General features: G+C 38.1%; 1 pseudogene; it reads right to left on the bottom strand.

Annotated features, from left to right (window-relative positions):
* Positions 1–6705: 6705 nt before the first annotated feature.
* LOC127105574 (DExH-box ATP-dependent RNA helicase DExH9-like) lies at positions 6706–7234 on the bottom strand (annotated as a pseudogene).
* Between the last annotated feature and the right edge of the window lie 2083 nt (positions 7235–9317).

Below are 9317 nucleotides of genomic sequence, written 5' to 3'. Positions count from 1 at the left end.
TCAGGAAGAGCACAATCCCATGGATCAATAAAGCCAAAACAGCATAGAATGCATTCCAATTTCCACTTTCCTTGAACTTTAGAGCTAAATCTTCCAAAAACATCGTGGCAAAACCTTTGCAACCCCCTTTTTCAACCCAATTGTCTCGAACAGTCGGGACATTGATACTTAGGGCCGAAGCTATCTTCTTTGGGCCCATATCTTCTTCGAGCTTTGGAAATGGATTAAAATCTTTCAATTTGAGACCCACGATTCTCTCAACTTCTTCCAAAGTAGGAGCTAGCTAGAAATCAGCGAATGTGAAACAACGCAGAGGTGGATCATAATATTGTGCCAGAGAGCCGATAATTCCATAGTCAACTTTCTTATTTAGAAGGCTCAAAATTTTCCCATAGTTTTTTCCGAACTCATCACGTCTGCTGAGAGACAAATCAGAGATCAAACTCTTCAGACTGTCCAACTTAGGTTCCTTGTACTTAAGCGTGAAAGTGTGTCTCATTGAAGTTGTCATTTTCAAGTTCTTCATTCCTGAAATATATAAGAGACAACTAAAGAGCTTGCTTTTTATGATGTTGATGCAATGTATGAATGTGATGCATTTTTTTTGTATAGGTTCAATAGGCTTAAGGCATGGATAAGTCTGATTGCTTTGTATAGAACATGGTCCTCACCAGGTATGGTCTAAGTTTTTTTAAAAAGGTCCCTAGAGTCATGGATCCATTAGACTGTTTGCTACCTGCGGCAACTTACTTGCCGGGCATCAACTCCATCTAAAGAATCTACTCTAAGTGAGGTTCTCGCATCGATCCAACGAGAAATACATCTCGCAGACCCACACTACGCAACCATCTTTCCTAGTTGGGCAAAGAACTAAGGTTCTACAAATGGTTCTCAGAGTCATGGATCCTAAAGAAAATATCGAAGCTTACGGCAACTTACTTGCCGAGCGACAACATCCTCTCAAGAATCTACTCTAAGTAAGGTTCTCGTACCGACCCAACGAGAAATACATCTCGCGGACCCGCACTACTCAACCTCGTCCTATCTTATGTTTTTACTCGAGACTCGGGAAAAAGTCTTTCCCACAAGGTTTGCAATCAGAGTATCCAAGTACCAAACCATAATCGAACCAATACAACAGATTCATATCAATATGACAATAGAGATAGTAAAAACAATAAAGAAAAGCCACATAGGTAAACAAACAAAGACACACAAACGACCTAACTAGGCTTGACTCACTTAGGGATGGGGTCCTCCCCAGCAGAGTCGCCATCTGTCGCACCTCGAAAAAATGGTGATACGACTTTAAAGCGAAGCGCGATCGCACGCTCGCAATGATGGACTGAACAGAGTCGCCACCGAACTTTATTTATTACTAACAATGGGAAAGGGAAAATATCGATAAAACCCCTAAAAGAAAGGATAAGATATGGTCATCGCAACCAATATCAGGGATTGGGAGTCGATTACACAAGGGGAAGGTATTAGCACCCCTCACGTCCGTTGTACTCAACAGGAACCATTAGGTTAGTTGTATGCGTTAGTGTTAGTTGAAATATTAGGCTTTTCGAATTATTAGGTGGGAAAGAAAGAAAGGAAGATAATTTTTTTTGGATTTTTGACGAAGGACTAAACCTAAGTTTTTTATTAGTGGGCCTGACAAGATTTAAAAATCCTGCTCCTACGTATCTCAAAAGAGAAATCAAGGCTTACGTAGTTCTGGGTAGAAAAATGTTTGTTTGTTGGTCGATTTTAGCGAAAGCTACTTTGTGTCAAATCGACGAAAACATTGTTGGACTACCCAAAACAGGTGGAGAAACATTGCCTTGCATTGTTTTGAAACAAAGTACCTTTCGTTTGTGAAAAGGTTTAAGAGATCAATCGCACAGCGGCGAGGAAAGAAATTGATTGATTTTATGTGTTTTGAATAATGACGAGAACTTGGATGAGCGAGATATACATCTCGAATCCTAGTCTCAGGAGTGCACGGTATACACCATGTTCCATTTCCATCTTTATTGAAGAAGTATTAAGGTAGGAATTAGGTATTTTGAAGTTTGAAAGACGAGTACTTATGACTTACAAGCTCTTACAGCTTGGGTCTAGTACTCGGGACTACGTCTGGACATTCCACCCAGGCAGTCTGTTTCTTTCCAATATTGCTAAGAAAATGATTCGAATATTTACGAATGTTTTGGAGGGAAGACGAATATTTATGGCTTACAAGCTCTTACAGCTTGAGCCTAATATTCGGGATTACGACTGGATATTCCATCCAGGTAATCTTTTTCTTCCAACTTTATTAAGAAAAAGATTTGAATATTTGGAGTGTTAAAGAGAAGACGAATATTTACGGCTTGCAAGCTCTTACAGCTTGAGCCTAATATTCGGGATTACGACTGGACATTCCATCCAGGTAATCTTTTTCTTCCAACTTTATTAAGAAAATGGTTTAGATATTCATAACTATTTTGGAGAGAAGACGAATATTTATGGCTTACAAGCTCTTACAGCTTGAGCCTAATATTCGGGATTATAACTGGATATTCCATCCAGGATAATCTTTTTCTTCACGTTTTATTAGGAAGGTGAATTGAGATATTTACGGATATTTTGGTGAGAAGACGAATATTTATGACTTACAAGCTCTTACAGCTTGAGCCTAATATTCGGGATTACGACTGGATATTCCATCCAGGTAATCTTTTTCTTCCAACTTTATTAGGAAAAAGATTTGAATATTGGAGTAAAATAATCAAAGTACAGAGGTTTGAAATTATTGAAAGTTAAGTTGGTGTTGCATAAGAGCTCATTGTAAGAAGGCCCAAGAGTAAGCCATGTGAGGTTGATGGCGATGCTTAAAAGCAATCGACTTACAAGGGTATGGAAATGGGGACTCGACATTGAATCGAGAATTAGGTGATTTATTTTTGGTTTGAATTGTGTTTTGGTCAATGAAATTGAAATGTTCTATCATGATTATAACGTACCACACACACAAAAATCAACAATTTGTATAAACGAGTAAATAAGCATAAATATGATAATTCGCATAAATCTCGAAAAAAAGAAGAATCACCACCCAAGTCATATTAAATAATTAATGATGATAATAAAAAAAAATATAATAACAAAATATATGACTAATACTTAAGTATTGATAAAAAAATCTAATTTGATATATAAAACTTCATTTAAATTAAATAGAATTTGTTTTTTTTTTGAAAGAAAAGGAAAAGAAATAATAGAAAACAAAACCAATTTTTCCATAAACAAAAACAACAAAAAAACGCAAAAAAAAGAAAAAAGAAAAAGGGGAAGTTTGAATGACCCTAAGGCCCACCACGGTACACCAACTCAGATAGAATGAGAGTGGGCCACAACCGAGAAGGCCCAAATGGGTAGGATCCATTCGGGTCAAATGAAAACCTAGACCCGGTCCAACTAATCCCTTCACATTCTACCGGAGGACACGTGGGGAATAAAGCTCTCCAATTCCAACGGTCACATGGGGTGACCGAGAAAATGGCCATTAATGCAGAAGGAGAAACAAAACGGTAGTTTTCCTTGGACAGTGGGAAAAATGTCATCATAAATGGCCTTAAAAATTCACTTTAATACAAAAGCAAAACTAAACATGAAGCATTCCCCTCCGCCCCAACCTTTCTCTTCTCAGCTTGAAACACTTACAGAAATAAGTCACAGTCTATTTCTCCTTCCACGAACCGAACTTCAGTATTAGGGAAAAAAACAAATGCAATGGACATCTACCAAATCCTGAACTCTAATCAACGACGTCAACCTCCAACATCAGACGACAAAAGGGGACAAACATTTTGCAGAGAAATGAAAACCAAGCATGGAAGAGATAAACTATGCACAACTCGTGAATCTGGGAATGAAACGCAGAAAGGGGCAATAAATTTACCGGATCGGGGTACTTTGGAGCAGATGAACAGGTGCGCGACCACTTCTCTTCCTTTTCCTTTGGACTCAACGCTTTTATAGCTTTGCTTGGGTTCTCCAGAATAGCTCTGATTGCTTTTGTTGTGGTGTTCTTAGGGGTTCGTCTTCTTCCTTTTTGAACTGTCGCCGTTGAAAGAGTTTTCTTCGTGTTCAGTGGTGGCGGCTTCGGCGAGGATTCCTGTGGTGGCAGTGAGCTTGCAAGCCTCTGATTCTCCGTCTCCTTTCTAGGTTTTTGTCGCCTCAAAATTTAGGGTTTTTGAGTCTGTTGTCCGCCTCCGAATTTTTTGTCCTCTCCTTCACAGTACCCCTTCCGCTCCTATTTATCTCTACAGCTTTAGGGTTTCGGATTGGTATATGGAGTTCAAAAGAGTATCTCTGCAAAATCTCTTTTGGGTTGTCAGGTTTTGGTCGCCCTACTTGATGTTTGGATTTGGAAAAGGTATTCTGAACCTATGCTTTTTCTTCTACTTTGTCTCCCTTCCATTTTGGGATATTTCTTACTGCTAATTGCTTGTGTTTTACCGCAGTGAAGGCTCTTGTAACCTTGAGGTTCGGTGTCGCTTTAGCACTTGGAAAAATGGTGGTGATTCAAGTGAAAAGGTAGGAAATGTAACTGGTACAAGATTGCAATAATTTCCTACTACAACCTGTTGTTGGTGCGACGTTTAACTGACAATTGCATTGTGAATTGGTAGGTTTGGCAACGGGATGCTGCAGGCTTGGTTTCTTGGTGTGCCGGCTAGTGAATAGACCATTTCACAAAGTTAGCATGGTCTGCTCATGTAACGCCGTCCTAATATCACTCTATTTCTTTTGGAAATCCCAATATCTTATCATTCAAGCTTGTATTTTCTTCATTTATGCAGGATAGCTCTGGCTTTGAACTCTTACACCCAAAGTCGGTCTCATCGTGCGCCAGTCTTGGGGTCTGCGAAAGTGCCGTCATGATTAACAGTTGAGGAGGATCGGCTTATCATCTCATATAATCTATAAGCAGCTATCCTCCCTTGTTCAAAGGAGTAGAAATTTGTTGCTGCTTGATTCAATCCCAGGCCACTTAAAGTTACAACAAAAAGAAGTAGTTACAAAAATCACCACCAAGTGTTTTTCCGTGAATAACCAAGAATCTTCCAACCCAGAGCTGCAATGCACAAGAACATATTGCAAGTCCATACATGAGTCTAAGACCTAGCCCTTGAACAAAACTTATTAATATGCCATATCTAAGAGTAGCTTGCAGTGGTGTTGCATATGAGTATTTGGCCAATGTTTCATTTGTAAATGCATACAATGTCCTTACATAGGAAATTGCCTGTTCAGCAATGCTGGCTGCTTCAACACATGCGTCTTGGATATTCTCTGCAAATTGTAACCAGATGATTTTAAATTGACTGTTATGGTTTGGTTTGATTTTTGTTGCAAGGCTATGATTGTTTTTATAATTGCAGGATTCACAACTTCCCAACTTTGCCCATTTTGAAAGGCATGTGCAAGCATTGGAAGAATGAGCATTTGCATTACAATCACCGATTGGTCATGCCCAAGTTGCTTTGATTGGAAAAGGTTGAGGAAATGTAACAGGAGGGCCTTTTTCATGCTCCAAGAATAGCCTTCTGCAACCTCAATGATGTAAGACTTCTTCAGGAATGCATAGTCGATCCGACTATGAAATAAGAATATGGTAAGTATGTCAAAGAGAACATTTACTTTGTTTTTTCATGTCTTAAGTAATTCAAGAAGAACTTCACAAGCCATTTACTTTCTTTGATTTGCACTAGGTTCAGTTCCTGTTTATTTTCCAGCCGGGATATTCTAGCAGGTCTATGGAGAAATATATTTGATATTCCTCCCGCGGCAACAATAAAGGGACCCGTTGCTAACGTTATCAAAGCAATCTGCCAACAGTTGGTAAGGCCAATTACAAGACCACTGAATAATGTAGCCATATTATGAATATAATTTCCAACCTTTTCGCTAAGAGCAGACTGGATAAGCAGCACATCACTCAATACTTGACTCAGAATGTCTCCATTATTCCCGTAAGTATCGAAAAAACTCATATCCTGATTTAATAATACTTGAACATAGTTGGATCTGATGACAGTTGTTTGTTGCTCTCCAGTCAAAATCCAACATGAAACCTCAATCCAACCAGCAGCAAAAACTCCCGTTGCACTGTGAACAATGGTCAAAGCAAGCTTAGTGAACCTCTCAAACCTCTCCTGCGATCCAGCCGGCTAATCATCCATCCTCAGCACATGAATAATCTTAGCAAAGTAATGCAAATAAACAACAAGCGCTGTTCCATGAGTATCTGTTTTGGTGACAGGGGACTGTACACATCGGTACTGACGGGAGGATCTGGTATTCTAGTGCAGTGCAATACAATTGTTCTAGATAAAACAGTGATGAAACCACATAGCTCTGATGCAACTGCTCATACTTTGTCCTGAATAATCCTTAAACATGATTGCACCGGCTAATATTGTAAACAAAGTGAATAGTGCATAATAGATTGGAGAAACCACTGTTGTGTTCAAAGTATCCAATGCCATATTAAGGTGATTTAAACTAGTAATGATGCAGGAAATGCCGACCATTGTAAAAATCCATGTTTGAAAGTAAATATTTTGATTTGAACCATCGAATGTAAGTTTAATGGCTATGCCAATCGCTTTTACAATCATGACACTCAATGATCCCATTATGGAGCATATCCCAATATAAACAAAGACATTAGTTTGGTCGGTAATCTGTATAAACAAAATGACAAGGCTGTTGGTGCACCTTTGCCACCCAATCAGCAAATTCCTTGGCATTAGGGACAGTAGCAGACCCTTTTTATTGCATACTTCGCCAGATTTCAGTAGTCATCACCAAGCAAGAAGCATTGGGATCAATGATAACATCACCAGTCATCAAACCAACATCAGAAAACTCTTCTTTAAATTCTCTATACTTCTGGTTACTAAATGCCTTGATAGGAGAAGTGTAGATAACACGTTGACCATCTCGAAGTGACATAGCAATAGCATATAAAGCCACAACAGTTTTCCCAACAAATGTATGTGCAGATACCATAACGGATTCAGAATTTTCAAGACAACTAAATAGCTTGAGATTGAAAGGGATCAAGTGTAAACGGGAACTTCTTGGCAGGTTCTTTGGGTTGAGATGAATCAGAAGTAGTAGAAGATGAAGCGTGAACGTAGCCATGTGGATATGAAACGTCGTGAAGACAATCGTATTGCACTTGTGAAGTCATTTTCGCTCAGAAGATTCATCCAGATACTTCTTCTTCAAGAGTTCATATTCAGGACCGAGAAGTTGAATATAGTTCACAACATCAAGGCCGATAAAGGACTCAGTTGTGAATTTCACGTGATCAGATAATGCTACGTGCTGCTCTTTGTAGATTATGTATTTTTTTTTGGATAATCTATGATTTGCAATGAATGAAAATTGGTGTTTCTTGTAGCAAGACAAGGATCTCTCTTTGCATCTTAGAAACTTCATGTATTCATGCGATGATATGTTTTTTTTATTATAAGTTATTCATATGCCATGTACATTGATGATTATAATTGAATGAATGAACGAAGGAATCGAACTATGAATGAGTATGTGGAAATTCTTGAATATGAATGGAATTTTTTTCAATGTGAATGAAGAAAATATGAATGTAGATTTGAAAAATATGAAATAGTAAACATGAACATGAGTGAAGGATATGAAGGTGAATGAAGAAAGAATGCAAACGAGTGATTGATGGGGGGAAAAATTTTCAGGGTCAAAATCGGGGTATGACAGCCATATGTCTCAATATTCCACCTTGCTTAACTTTTTATAGGAGCTTCAAATGAGAAAAGTGTCTTCATCAACGTTGTAGCCCTCTCAAAGGCCTTCAAAATGGTCTCTAATTTCATGTCATTTGGATTTGAAATGATAGAGTTATGCATTTTTGAAGTTTGGCAAAATCATTTGATCAATGGTATAGGTCAAAAGTGACCTATAATGAAGCCTCATATCACATGTTCAAAGAAGTTGAAGCAGACACATTGAATTTGATTGTGAAACTTGGAAATATTTCATCTCATAAAAATTGAGCAAGTTATGGCCTTGGGAAGTTGACTTTCAAATTAGGATTTAGACAAACTAACCTTTAATGTTTCAACATAGGAAATGATTTTCCAAGCAAACCAAGCTCTAGGTCCCAAAATGAAAGTTGTTTATAATGTCATTTAAAGTAAGTTTGCTCTTGAAATCATTTTCATATGGTGAAAATTGTAGGAGATAGGATCATTTGTATTCAATGTACCCATTTTCCATGAAAGTTACCATTTTCAACTTTGTAAAATCTATGGAGTCTTGTCATTAACAGACTACCATCCTATTAAATAAAGTTGAGTTTTTATCCAATTGTTTCTATTCTTATTTACTTCAGCCAATAGTTTTAAATTTTTATTATGATCATTTTGAAATTAAATTTTTAAATCAAAATGAAGTTTTCTTTAAAATATATAAGCAAGAACTTTTCCAAAGCAGGTAAAAAGAATATCAACAACATTTCAGTAAGAAGCAAGTTCTTAAGTGCGAAGCATCTGAGATTCCCGAAGCAGTTGACTCTTCGGGTATCCCTAGACGTTTGTGTTGTTTCAGTTCCTCGACAGAGCATTTGATCTCCAGTAGAGCCTATTTCTGTTCCCCAACTGAGTTGATTGATTCAAATCCCCAACGGTGTATCCTTGTCCCCGACAGAGTTTTGGCCTTCCCAGTGGAGTTTGTATTTCCTCAGCAGGTGGATCATCATCCGGAGATGTTTTGATCTTTCCCTAGTAGATCGCTTTGGTGTCCCCACCAATCGTCGTATCTTTGCTCCCAATCAGAGTTTTCTCCTGGTTTCTGAGCAGCTTTTGTTGATTGTTCCCTAGTAGGGTTGTCTCCCATTTTTATGGTGTTGACCTAAAATTCCCTACAGTTTGGATGTTTTATCCTCAGCAGATCTCCTTTTCCTATCCAGGTTTGAGCCTTTGGGATGTTGATCTCTCTGTTCTCCAGCAATTTGTCTCCATGATTGGTGGATTGACCGAGGATTGTACTGGTGGTTCAATTTCTTTGCGACACCTATGTATCCTTGGTGTTCGTTTTATCAGCATAATCACCATCTTTACATACGCACATACATTCATATAAATTTATGATTTGCATATCCTGCATCTTCATATTTGATTTGTTGGAAATTTTCATTCTCTGTTATGGCGGTACTTTATCCCCATACCAAATCTAGCGTCTGTCCCCTTTCAATTGTAGAGTGTCAGCCCCTTAAGCAGAAAAGACTATAACCTTTC

This window comes from Lathyrus oleraceus, chromosome 1 (assembly GCF_024323335.1).
Source record: "Lathyrus oleraceus cultivar Zhongwan6 chromosome 1, CAAS_Psat_ZW6_1.0, whole genome shotgun sequence".
Taxonomy (NCBI): Eukaryota; Viridiplantae; Streptophyta; class Magnoliopsida; order Fabales; family Fabaceae; genus Lathyrus; species Lathyrus oleraceus.
The sequence above is the reverse complement of the archived record's forward strand: the minus strand, read 5'-3'. Positions and strand labels throughout refer to the sequence as shown.